The sequence below is a fragment of the Armigeres subalbatus genome, chromosome 2, assembly GCF_024139115.2.
Source record: "Armigeres subalbatus isolate Guangzhou_Male chromosome 2, GZ_Asu_2, whole genome shotgun sequence".
Lineage (NCBI taxonomy): Eukaryota > Metazoa > Arthropoda > Insecta > Diptera > Culicidae > Armigeres > Armigeres subalbatus.
The window spans coordinates 375,756,688-375,768,848 of record NC_085140.1 but is presented as its reverse complement, the minus strand read 5'-3'; the positions used below and the strand labels follow the sequence as shown (position 1 = coordinate 375,768,848).

Sequence of the window (12,161 nt, the reverse complement as noted above, 5' to 3'; positions counted from 1 at the left end):
CAGCATTACGTTTGGTCTATGGCCATTTTTCTGTACCGATCGTAAAAATATGGGACCGTAATTTATCTGTAATAATTAATAAAGATAATAATATAAGGAAATAAAGAACTACTCGCACGCTCATCTGTTTGTAACGATTTCACAATTTATTAACCATTTTTACACATTACACAGTTCAATTTTTATATTATGTTGATTTTATGGTTTTTAATTATACATGTTATATCTAATTTCTTTGTAAAATTTTAAGTTCTACTTTGTAGTTTTTTAATTTTTTTTTTCAAATATTTTGTTTGGTATGTTCTTTGTTAGAATAATAATATTCGAATCACTTATTTGTTATTAATGTAATGTGCTTGTCCTAAGGGCCCTCCTTAGCCGTGCGGTAAGACGCGCGGCTACAAACAAGACCATGCTGAGGGTGGCTGGGTTCGATTCCCGGTGCCGGTCTAGGCAATTTTAGGATTGGAAATTGTCTCGACTTCCCTGGGCATAAAAGTATCATCGTGCTAGCCTCATGATATACGAATGCAAAAATGGTAACCTGGCTTAGAAACCTCGCAGTTAATAACTGTCGAAGTGCTTAATGAACACTAAGCTGCGAGGCGGCTCTGTCCCAATTTGGGGATGTAATGCCAATAAGAAGAAGAAGAAGAAGCTTGTCCTAAGAGCAGTTACTACTATCCCATATAATTCCACCGCTTGATTCTAATTTTACAGATACGCATTTCGTCCTCAACAGAAAGGCCGTTTTCAGTTCTCGTATTCGTATATTCTGAGTATACTTGACTTGAAAAGTGAAGACATTCCAGACACAGACACATTCCTAATCAAAATAGTAACAAAAATGGAACCTAAACTTTAAGGCCGTCTTCAGTGTCTCGTACTTGACTCGAAATTTAATTGTATGGGACTGGTTGGATGGTATGTAATCCTGGAGGATAAGCGCTTCTTCACCGTGTTTATCCTACATTATTTTTGGCAACGACGAATCAGTTCAGTAACACTCTGCAGAAAGAAAATGAGATATTTTAAATTATTCCGTAGAGCTCAAAAATAAAATTTCCCTACTTGAACTGACCTTTAGGCCATTACTGAAAAATACTTCCAGACGCTGGTTTTCTTTACAGATTCGTCTTGTTGGTAGCACGAAGAATGTGATCTGAAAGGAAGAAAGAAAAAATACTTACTACAAAATTACCAATACTGATGGTCGCCAATAAAAGCATCATAAAGCACTTTTATGAATAACTTATTATCGATATTTTACAGATTTCATGTGGCCGACTTACCTCTATTTATCTCTTGAATCCAGCTGTGAGCCATATCATAAAATGTAGGCATGCATGATCTGTGCCGTTGCATAGTTGGATCTCGCCAATTAGAAGGTGATGGCCAGAGGCGATGTCAGTGCTCCGTTTATTCTAGCCGGGCATCAAGGCTCACGAGAAACCCACATCGCTTTGTTTTGGGAAGTGCGTTTCGTGTTTGTTAGTTAGGATTTAGTCCAGTTAATCTGCAAATATAAGTAAGGTGTGTTTTATGAAGTTATTCTATTCTTTTCATTAGTTTATTTCAACTTACTTATGGGTCCTGTACACATCGAGTGGTACAAAGGGCCGACTTGATGATCGTTGTCCAGCTATCGCCTTAACCTGTTGCCAAGTTAGACTTCTGTTGATTTCTTAAATTTTTTTATGGAGGCTTCGTCGCCATGAGCCCCTGGGTCTGCCTCTGTTACGATGTCCAGCTGGGTTCCAGTCTAATGTTTATAGGTTTCATTTCCGCCCCTGGGATCGACCCAGTCCCACTTCCGTTCCCGAATTTTAGTCGCTATCTGCCTCTAGTGACAACGACAATAAAGCTCGTTGTTTGAGATCCAGTTGTGACCACCAGGCCTCCGGGCACGAATTATGTACCGTGGACATCTGTTGATAAACACCTGCAGCCGTTGAGTGTTCTCCAGTGATTCACACCATGTTTTATTAACGTGTTGCAGCACTGACTTCACGTTAGAATTAAAAATTCGGATTTTGGTACGTTCACAAATCTGCCGCCTGTTTTTCCAGGCATTTCTTAAACTCGCAAAGGTAGCCCTTGCTTTCTTGATCCGTGCAGCTATATCGATCTTGGTACCGCCGTCTGACACCATTTGACTACCAATACATCCAACAGGAATTCCTCCATAAGCTCGCCAAAAAATCATCCAAAAGTTCCTTCGAAAACTCCTCCAGATGTTCCTCCAGGGACTCCGGCAGAAGTTCTTTCAGGAATTCCTCCAAAGTTCCTCAAGAAAATCCTCCATATGTACCTCAAAGAATTCCTCCTCCAGCAATTCATGGAGAAATTTCTTCAGTAATTCCTCCTGAAGTTCCACCAGGAAATCCTCCGGATGTTCCTCCAGGAATTCCTCTGCAAATTCCTCCGGGAATTCCGCCAAAAGTTCCTCCAGGAAATCCTGCGGAAGTTACTCCAGGAATTCCTACGGAAGTTCCTCCAGTAATTCCTGTGGAAGTCTCTCCATGAATTTATCCGGAAGTTCCTCCAGGAAATCCTTCGAAAGATCCTCCAGAGAGTCATCCGGAAGTACCCCCAAGAACTCCCGCGGCAGTTCCTTCAGGAATTCCTCCGTAATTTCCTCCAGTAATTCCTCCGTAATTTCCTCCAGCAATTCCTCAGGAAGTTCCTCCAGGATTTCCTCCGTAAGTTCCTCCAGGAATTCCTGCAGAAGTTTCACCAGCAATTCCTCCAGAAGTTCCACCAGAAAATCCTCCGGATGTTCTTCCAGGGTTTCCTCTTGAAATCCTGCGGAAGTTCCTCCAGTAATCTCTGCGGAAGTCCCTCCATGAATTATTCCGGAAGTTCCTCCTGTAAAAGTTCCTCCAGGAAATCCTCCGGAAGTTTTTCCAGGAAATCTTCCGGAAGTTTTTCCAGGGATTCCTCCGGAAGTTTCCTTAGGAATTCCTCCGGAAGTTCCTCCAGGAATGCCTTCGGAAGATCTTCCATGTAATCCTGCGGAAGTTCCTCCAGGAATTCCTCTGGAAGTTCCTCCAGGAATTGCTCCAGAAGTTCCTCCAGGAATTCTTCCGGAAGTTCCTCCAGGAATTCTTCTGGAAGTTCCTCCAGTAATTCCTGCGTAATTTCATCCAGCAATTCCTCAGGAAGTTTCTCAAGGAACTCCACTGAAAGTTGCTCCAGGAATTCCTTCATTAATTCTTCCGGAAATTACTCCAGGAATTTTTCCGGAAGTTCCTCCACGAATTCCTTAAGAAATTCTCCCGTGAACTTCTCCGGAAGATCCTCCCGGAATTCCTCTGGAAGTCCCTCCAGGCAATCCTTCGGAACATCCTCCAGGAATTCATCAAGAAGTTATTTCAAGAACTCCTCCGAAAGCTCCTCTAGAAACTCCTGTGGAAGTTCCTCAAGGAATTCCTCTGGAAATCCTGCGGAAGTTCCTCCAGTAATTTCTGCGGAAGTCCCTCCAAGAATTTTTCCGGAACTTCCTCCAGGAAATCCTCCAGGAATTCATCCGGAAGTATCCACAGGAATTCCTTACAGAAGTAACTCCAGCAATTCCTCAGGAAGTTTCTCAAGGAATTCCACCGGAAGTTCCTCCAGGATATCCTCCGGAAATTCCTCCAGACAATCCTTCGGAAGATCCTCCAGAAATTCCTCAAAAAGTTATTCCAGGAACTCCTCCGAAAGCTCCTCCAGAAACTCCTGCGGAAGTTCCTCCAGGATTTCCTCCGGAAGATTTCCTCTGGGAATTCCCCCGGAAGTTCCTCCAAGAATTCCTCCGGAAGTTCTTCAAGGAAATCCTGCGGAAGTTCTTCCAGGAATTCCTCTGGAAGTTCCTCTAGGAATTTTTCCGAAAGTTCCTCCAAAAATTATTCTGGAAGTTCCTCCAGAAATTCTTCTGGAAGTTCCTCCAGTAATTAATGCGTAATTTCCTCCAGCAATTCCTCAGAAAGTTTCTCAAGGAATTCTACCGGGAGTTCCTTCTGGAAATCCTTCATTAATTATTCCGGAAGTTCCTCCAGGAATTTCTCAAGAAGCTATTGCAGGAACACCTCCAAAAGCTCCTCTAGAAATTCCTGCGGAAGTTCCTCCAGTAATTTTTCCGGAAGTGCCTCCAGGAGATCCTGCGGTAGTTTCTCCAGGAATTCCTCTAGAAGTTCCTCCAGGAATTGCAAAGAAAGTTCCTCCAGGAATTCTTCTGAAAGTTCCTCCAGGAATTCTTCGGAAGTTCCTCCAGGAATTCTTCTGGAAGTTTCACCAGTAATTCCTCTGTAATTTCCTCCAGCAATATCACAGGAAGTTGCTCCAGGAATTTCTTCAATAATTTTTCCAAAAGTTCCTCCAGGAAATCCTCTGGAAGTTCCTCCAGGCAATCCTTCGGAAGATCCTCCAGGAATTCATCAAGAAGTTATTCCAGGAACTCTTCCAAAAGCTCCCCCAGGAACTCCTCCTTAGTTATTCCGGAAGTTCCTCCAGGAATTTCTCAAGAAGCTATTGCAGGAACACCTCCGAAAGCTCCTCTAGAAATTCCTGCGGAAGTTCCTACAGTAATTTTTCCGGAAGTGCCTCCAGAAAATCCTGCGGTAGTTTCTCCAGGAATTCCTCTAGAAGTTCCTCCAGGAATTGCAAAGAAAGTTCCTCCAGGAATTCATCCGGAAGTACCCACAGGAATTCCTTACGGAAGTAACTCCAGGAATTCCTCAAGAAGTTTCTCAAGGAATTCTACCGGAAGTTCCTCCAGGAATTCCTCCGGAAGTTTCGCTTCCAGGAATGGGATCGTTACAAAATTACGCCATCGTCTTTCGGAATTTTTAAACCCCTCTCCCACCCCTCCTGTAACAAATCACTGACCCTTCCTATGTAACCAAAAGTTCCTTTAAGAGTACGTTCTTCGCTTAGTTAGGGCCCTGTCACAAACTGTAATTTTTGATCAACCCCAATTCCTTCGGAAGTTTCTCCAGGAATTCCTCCGGAAGTTCCTTCATGAATTCCTTCAGAAGATCCTCCAGGAATTCCTCAAGAAGTTATTCCAGGAACTCCTCCGAAAGTTTCTCCAGGAAATCCTCTGGAAGTTTCTCCAGGAAATCCTTCGGAAGTTTCTACAGAAATTCCTACGGAAGTTCTTCCAGGAATTCGTCAAAGAGTTATTGCAGGAACTCCTTCGGAAGCTTCTCCAGAAACTTCCTCCTGAGGAAGTTCCTCCAGAAAATCCTGCGGAAGTTCCTCCAGGAAATCCTGCGGAAGTTCCTCCAGGAAATCCTGCGGGAGTTCCTCCAGGAAATCCTGCGAGAGTTCCTCCAGGAAATCCTGCGAGAGTTCCTCCAGGGATTCCTCTGGAAGTTCATCCAGGAATTACTCTGGAAGTTCCTTCAGGAATTGCTCCGGAAGTTCCTCCAAGAAATCCTTCGGAAGTTTCCACAGAAATTCCTACGGAAGTTCCTCCAGGAATTCGTCAAAAATTATTGCAGGAACTCCTCCGGAAGCTCCTCCAGAAACTTCCTCCTGAGGAAGTTCCTCCAGCAATTCCTCAGGAAGTTCCTCCAGGAAATCCTGCGGAAGTTCCTCCAGGAAATCTTGCGAAAGTTCCTCCAGGAATTGCTCCGGAAGTTCCTCCAGGAATTCTTCTAAAAGTTCCTCCAGTAATTTCTCCGTAATTTCATCCAGCAATTTCTCAGGAAGTTTCTCAAGGAATTCCACCGGAAGTTCCTTCAGGAATTCCTCCATTAATTCTTCCGGAAGATCCTCCAGGAATTCCTCAATAAGTTATCGCAGGAACTCCTTCGGAAGCTCCTCCAGAAACTCCTGCGGAAGTTCTTCCAGGATATCCTCCGGAAGTTCCTCCAGACAATCCTTCGGAAAATCCTCCAGAAATTTCTCAAGAAGTTATTCCAGGCACTTCCTCCCTGCAGAAGTTCCTCCAGTAATTCTTCCGGAAGTTTCTCCAGGAATTCCTCTAGAAGTTCCTCCAGGAATTGCTCTGAAAGTTCCTCCAGGAATTATTCTGGAAGTTCCTCCAGGAATTCTTCGGAAGTTCCTTCAGGAATTCTTCTAGAAGTTTCTCCAGTAATTCCTCCGTAATTTCCTCCAGCAATTCCTCAGGAAGTTTCTCAAGGAATTCCACTGGAAGTTGCTCCAGGAATTCATCTGGAAGTTCCTTCAGGCAATCCTTCGGAAGATCCTCCAAGAATTCATCAAGAAGTTATTCCAGGAACTCCTCCGAAAGCTCCTCCAGAAACTCCTGCGAAAGTTCCTCAAGGAATTCCTCTGAAAATCCTGCGGAAGTTCCTCCAGTAATTTCTGCGGAAGTCCCTCCAAGAATTTTTCCGGAAGTTCCTCCAGGAAATCCTCCGGAAGATCCTCCAGGAATTCATCCAGAAGTACCCACAAGAATTCCTTACAGAAGTAACTCCAGCAATTTCTCAGGAAGTTTCTTAAGGAATTCCACCGGAAGTTCTACAGAAATTCCTACGGAAGTTTCTTCAGGAATTCCTCAAAAAGTTATTGCAGAAACTCCTCCGGAAGCTCCTCCAGAAACTTCCTCCTGAGGAAGTTCCTCCAGTAATTCCTAAGGAAGTTCCTCCAGGAAATTCTGCGGAAGTTCCTCCAGGAATTCCTCTGGAAGTTCCACCAGGAAGTTTCTCCGTAATTTCATCCAGCAATTCCTCAGGAAGTTTCTGAAGGAATTCTACCGGAAGTTCCTCCAGGAATTCCTCCATTGATTCTTACGGAAGATCCTCCAGGAATTACTTAAGAAGTTATTGCAGGAAATCCTCCGGAAGCTCCTCTAGAAACTCCTGCGGAAGTTCCTCCAGGATACCCTCCGGAAGTTTCTCCAGGAAATACTTCGGAAATTTCTCCAGGAATTCCTCCGGAAGTTCCTCCAGGAAATCCTCCGGAAGTTCCTCCAGACAATCCTGCGGAAGATCCTCCAGAAATTCCTCAAGAAGTTATTCCAGGAACTCCTCCGAGAGCTCCTCCAGAAACTCATGCGGAAGTTCCTCCAGGAATTCCCACGGAAGTTTCTCCAGGCATTCATCCGGAAGTTCTTCCAGGAAGTCCTGCGGAAGTTCTTCCAGGAATTCCTCTGGAAATTCCTCTAGGAATTCTTCTGGAAGTTTCTCCATAAATTCTTCTGGAAGTTCCTCTAGTAATTATTTCGTAATTTCCTCCAGCAATTCCTCAGGAAGTTTCTCAAGGAATTCCACCGGAAGTTCCTCCAGGAAATCCTTCATTAGTTCTTCCGGAAGTTCCTACGGGAATTCCTCAAGAAGTAATTGCAGGAACGCCTCCGAAAGCTCCTCCAGAAACTCCTGCGGGAGTTCTTCCAGTAATTCTTTCGGAAGTTCCTCTAGGAACTCTCCTAGAAGTTGCTCCAGGAATTCCTCCAGAAATTCTTCTATAAATTCCTGCGGATTTACTGCCAGCAATTCCTCAAGAAATTTCTAAAGAAATATTTCCAGAAATTCCTTCAGAAGTTGATCCAGAAGTTCCTCCAACAATTCCTTCAAAAGTTCCTACAGTAATTCCTCGAGAAGTTTAAGACATTTTTCAAGAAGTTCTTTTAAAAATCTTCGGGCTTCGTGGCCTTTTGGCTAGCGACGTCTACCGCATGTGCTGTGGAGTATGGGTTCGAATTCCACCCCAGTTAAGGAGAAAACTTTTCGTAAACGAAGTTCAGTCTGTGCGACCTCAGGTCGAAGACGGTGATTCTGTCTTTTTATAAAAATTCATTTGAAAGTTCCTCCAGGAAATCCTCCAGAAGTTCTTCCAGAAATTCATCTGGAAGTTCATTCAGAAATTCGGCTGTAAGTACCTCCAGGAATTTCTCCAGAAGCTCCTCCAGTAATTTCTCCAGGTATTGTTCCGGTACTTCTTCCAGGAACTCCTACAGAAGTTCCTACAGAGATTCCTCCAGGAATTGCTCTGAACGTTTTAAATGAAAGTTCTTCCAAAAATTCCGCCGGATGTTCCTCCCAAAATTGTTCCAAAAGTTCGACCAAGAATTCTTCCAAAAGTTCCTCCAGGAATTCCTTACAAAACTTCTCAAGGAATTGTCCCAGAAGTTCCTCCAGAAATTCATCCGGAAGATCCTCCAGAAATTCGTCTAGAAGTTCTTCCAAGGATTCCTCTGAAACTTTCTCGAGGAATTTCTCCAAAACTCCTCAAAAAAAATTTCTTTTTCAGAAGTTCCTTCAGAAATTGATCCGGAAGTTCCTCAAGGGTTTCCTCCGGAAGCTCCTCCAAGAATTCCTTAGAAAGTTCTTCCAGGAATTCATCGAGAAGTTTCCCCAGGAATTCCACGAGAAGTTCCTCCAGGAATTCCTCGAGAAGTATCCCCAGGAATTCCTCCAGAAGTCCCTCCATACATTCTTCAATAAGATCCTCAAGGAATTCTTCATAAAAATTTGAACATATCGACATAAGGAGAGTAAATCATGAACAAAATATGATCAGAACACATCGAGATAGAGAGATATCGAGATAGGGAGGTTATTGAGATGTAGAAAGCTCAAATTTGTTTAGATTGAAGGGAATGAGGAAACCATCAACAACAAGGGAGAGATATTGAGATATAGAACATCGAGATGTAGAAAGTCGACTGTAGGAGTACCCCTAGGAACTCCTATAGTAATTCTTCCGAAAGTTCCTCCACAAATTTCTCCAAAAGTTCCTCCGGAAGTTCCTAGAGGAATTCTCTAGAAGTTCCTCCAAGAATTCCTCAGGAAGTTCCTCTAGAAATTGATCTGGAAGTTCATCACGGAACTCCTCCAAAAGTTCCTCCAAGGATTTCTCCCGAAAGCTCCTCCAGAAGTCCCTCCATGCATTCTTTAATAAGATTCTCAAGGAATTCTTCCGGAAGTTCCTTCAGGAATTTCTCCAAAAGTTCCTCCAGTTATTCCTCCCTAAGTTTCTCAATGAATTGCTCCTGAAGCGACTGCAGAAGTTGTTCCAGAAGTTTTTCTAGAAATTATTCCGGAAGTTTCTCAAGTAACTCCTTTGGAAGTTTCTCCAGGAACTCCTCCAGAAGTGTTTTCATGAACTTCTCCAAAAGTTCCCCCAGGAACTTTTCCAGAAATTTCTCCAGTAACTCCTCCAGTAATCCTTCCGGTAGGTCCTTTAGGAATTCCTCCAGAAGTTCGTCCAGGAATTCCCCCAGAACTTTCGCCAAAAATTGTTCCGGAAGTTCCTCAACGAATTGTTTTAGAAGTTTCTCCAGTAACTCCAGTAAATTTACTATATTTTCGGTAATTCGTGTTTCAGTTAAGCATATCTGTAATCAAAATTACCGAATAACTGTGAATTGGTTCCGATTTAACGAGTTCAGTAAATATTTTTACCGATATTCTTGTGAATTAGCTTGAGCACCGAAGTCAGTAACATATATCACTGAAGTTCCGGTGATTGGAGCTGTTGAACTCGCATCAAAGCATGTAATGTCAATATCGCCATTTTGATTTTGTGCAGATATCTCGCCAGTTATAAATCACGTTATTCACGGTCGGTCGTGCCGGAAAGAAAATTGAAATATAAATAAGATCTGTTTAGAGAATCTGAGGAATAGAGGAATGAGAAGCTGGCGTAGGAAATCTATTAACCAGGCGCGGTGAACATTGCAGGTAAATTAGGGATTTTATTATATTCTATGTTCCCATTCTGAAGGCATGATTTTTCATTCCGCAGCAGAAAAAAAAATCCGACAAGCACTTGGAAGTGCCCGACCGTATAGTAGCTAATGGACTATCTGCGCACATCTGCATCTACAGTAATGTTTACCGGAAATGACTTTACGGCGGCATCGACAATCTTGTGCCAATGTTTCAAGTTCTGAACTCTGTGTGGATAGGAAAAAAATATTCCTTTTTAAGGGATCCAATTCCTATTGGCTAACAATAACAGAAGCCAAATTCATCGAAGTGTAACACTAATTAAATTAGATCGAATTTTGATATATCTGTATAAAAAACATGATTATTAAAATGATGCCTTATTATTTAAAGAAAAAAAAATAGTTTTATTTACAAACTCAATATTGCTTTCGGCAAAATTTACTTTTTGCAATTTACAGACCTGGGTCAGTTTTTCGGTAAACGTTACCGAACTCTCAGTAAATTTGACAGCATCAGGCTCTATCGCAGTTTACAAACCTGTCGGTAATCTTCATTTTTACCGAAGTCATTACCGAACGTTCAGCTGTTGAGAATTCGGTAATCGAATTACCGAAGTCGGTAACTTTTTCTAAGTGTGTGAGTTGCATGAGCTGTTGGGAGAACCATCCATCGTTCACACCGCGAAAATCGGACGACTACGGTGGGCCGGGCACATAGCTAGAATGTCGGACAGTAACCCGGGCACAAGAAGGCGAGGTGCGCAGCGGGCAAGATGGCTCGATCAGGTGGAAGATGACTTACACAGAAAGAAAAAACATTAATAAAATTGAAAAACCATTGGTAAATTTAAAAGTTGCGTTGGTTCTTTTTCGTAGAGAGTCTCATATGTTCAGTGCAAAAGTTAGTCTACTTTTGTTTCCAATGCGTTTGAAAGTTTATGACAGGTTCCAAAATTAAAAGTTTAAACTTTTAGAATCGAAACTGTAGAACTGTCAGACCGAAATTGTTACACTGTTAAAATTAAAAGTTTTTTCCCTTCTAAAACGAAAAATAAATACATATTATTTTACTTTTAAATTTTCTTTTCATTTAATGAAGACAAATTTTTTTTGAAACATTTTATTTAATTTATTGTTTCGTTACACGTAAAAAATAACCTTATATGTTTTGGCAAAAAACCATTCGAAAATACTTATACTCTTCATTATGCCACCTAATGAATGATCCCATATCAAAAAGCTAATAACATTCATAAGCTAATGAAAAGTATAAGTTTCGGAATGTATGTGACTAATGCGATGTATAAGTTTTTTCTTATACATATCATTAAGCGCCTGCTTTGGCAAAAAAGTATTAGAAATCTTAATAATAAACAACATTAATTTTTTTTACGTGTACCCGATATTTAAATACTAATTTAAATAAAAATCGTTGGAATCGTTGACGCTGTTGGCCTCTGCTGAACCAGGCATTCTTTATTCGTCGTTTTCATCTGTCGAAATAATGAATAAAATATTTAGAATTTTTTTGCACATAGGTGGCTTTGAATTGTCCTGATGTGACCTACCTTAGCTTATCTAGTTAGTACGCCTTTTTATTATTATGTTCGGCACACTGCTGATCAACTGGTTCCGTCATCCAGCCTTGACCGTTCCGTACTGTAAAAAAAAAGAACAAGCATATTTTAGTGTTTATGTATAACATTTTTCTTTTTCAATACTTGGATCAAGTTTTTCGCATGCGACTTACCTTGGATTGGATGTTTCGAATATTCCCCTGTTTCAATCGGATGGTTCCCATAGGGAAGGCTGACTTTGAGGCAAAGCAACGGAAAGAAACTCCGCCGTTGAGACGCCATCACGTAGTTCGGTGAACTGATATCTAATCAGGGAAACAGAAAAAAACGATATTTTTAATGGTTGGGTTCACTCGTTGGACATTTTTAGGAGCACCATCTAAAACTTCTGTAAAATTAAAACCTACCTTCCGATTATATCCATCGCGGGAACGGCAATTGAATTAATTTATTTAGTTATACCCAAGCAAGAACAATCTGGTCCTGAGAATCTGACCTAATCTGTCACCAGCGATCAATGCCGCACACACAGCCAAGAATTTTTTGTTTGCGGATTTGAAAACATCAATAATGCTACACTGAAAAAAACGCTTTTTAAATTTACAGTTTGATTGGAGTAAAAACACTTTTAAAATAAAAAGATAACTTTCACAGTAAAAAAAATACTTTCATTTCAAAGAAAATAGAGCACTTTTTAAATATAAAGTACGAAACACTTATTAAAACAATATTTGTTTTTTGTGTGTACGAACCCTCCGTAGACTGCGTATCCTGGCGACGTGTGGCCATGGAACGAGCCGAATGGAGAAGACTCTTATATACCACACAGGCCACTTCGGCCTTAGGGTGAATAAATAATAATAAATAGTTTTTTTGGAATTGTTCCAAAAGTTCCACCAGGAATTCATCCGAAAATTCCTTCAGAAGTCATACTCAAGTTCCACTGGAAATTCCTTCCA

At 41.5% G+C, this 12,161-nt stretch overlaps 2 long non-coding RNA genes across 2 annotated transcripts; both read right to left on the bottom strand.

The window, feature by feature from the left end:
- Positions 1–135: 135 nt before the first annotated feature.
- Positions 136–3,646, bottom strand: LOC134213109 (uncharacterized). The gene is made up of 4 exons (XR_009979404.1): positions 1,585–3,646; positions 1,293–1,516; positions 1,072–1,162; positions 136–1,008 (listed from the first exon to the last, which is right to left on the bottom strand). It is a non-coding gene; the product is annotated as an uncharacterized LOC134213109 (long non-coding RNA).
- Positions 3,647–10,985: 7,339 nt separating this feature from the next.
- On the bottom strand, positions 10,986–11,762 carry LOC134217261 (uncharacterized). Its single transcript, XR_009980967.1, has 4 exons — positions 11,610–11,762; positions 11,376–11,507; positions 11,194–11,284; positions 10,986–11,118 (listed from the first exon to the last, which is right to left on the bottom strand). It is a non-coding gene; the product is annotated as an uncharacterized LOC134217261 (long non-coding RNA).
- Between the last annotated feature and the right edge of the window lie 399 nt (positions 11,763–12,161).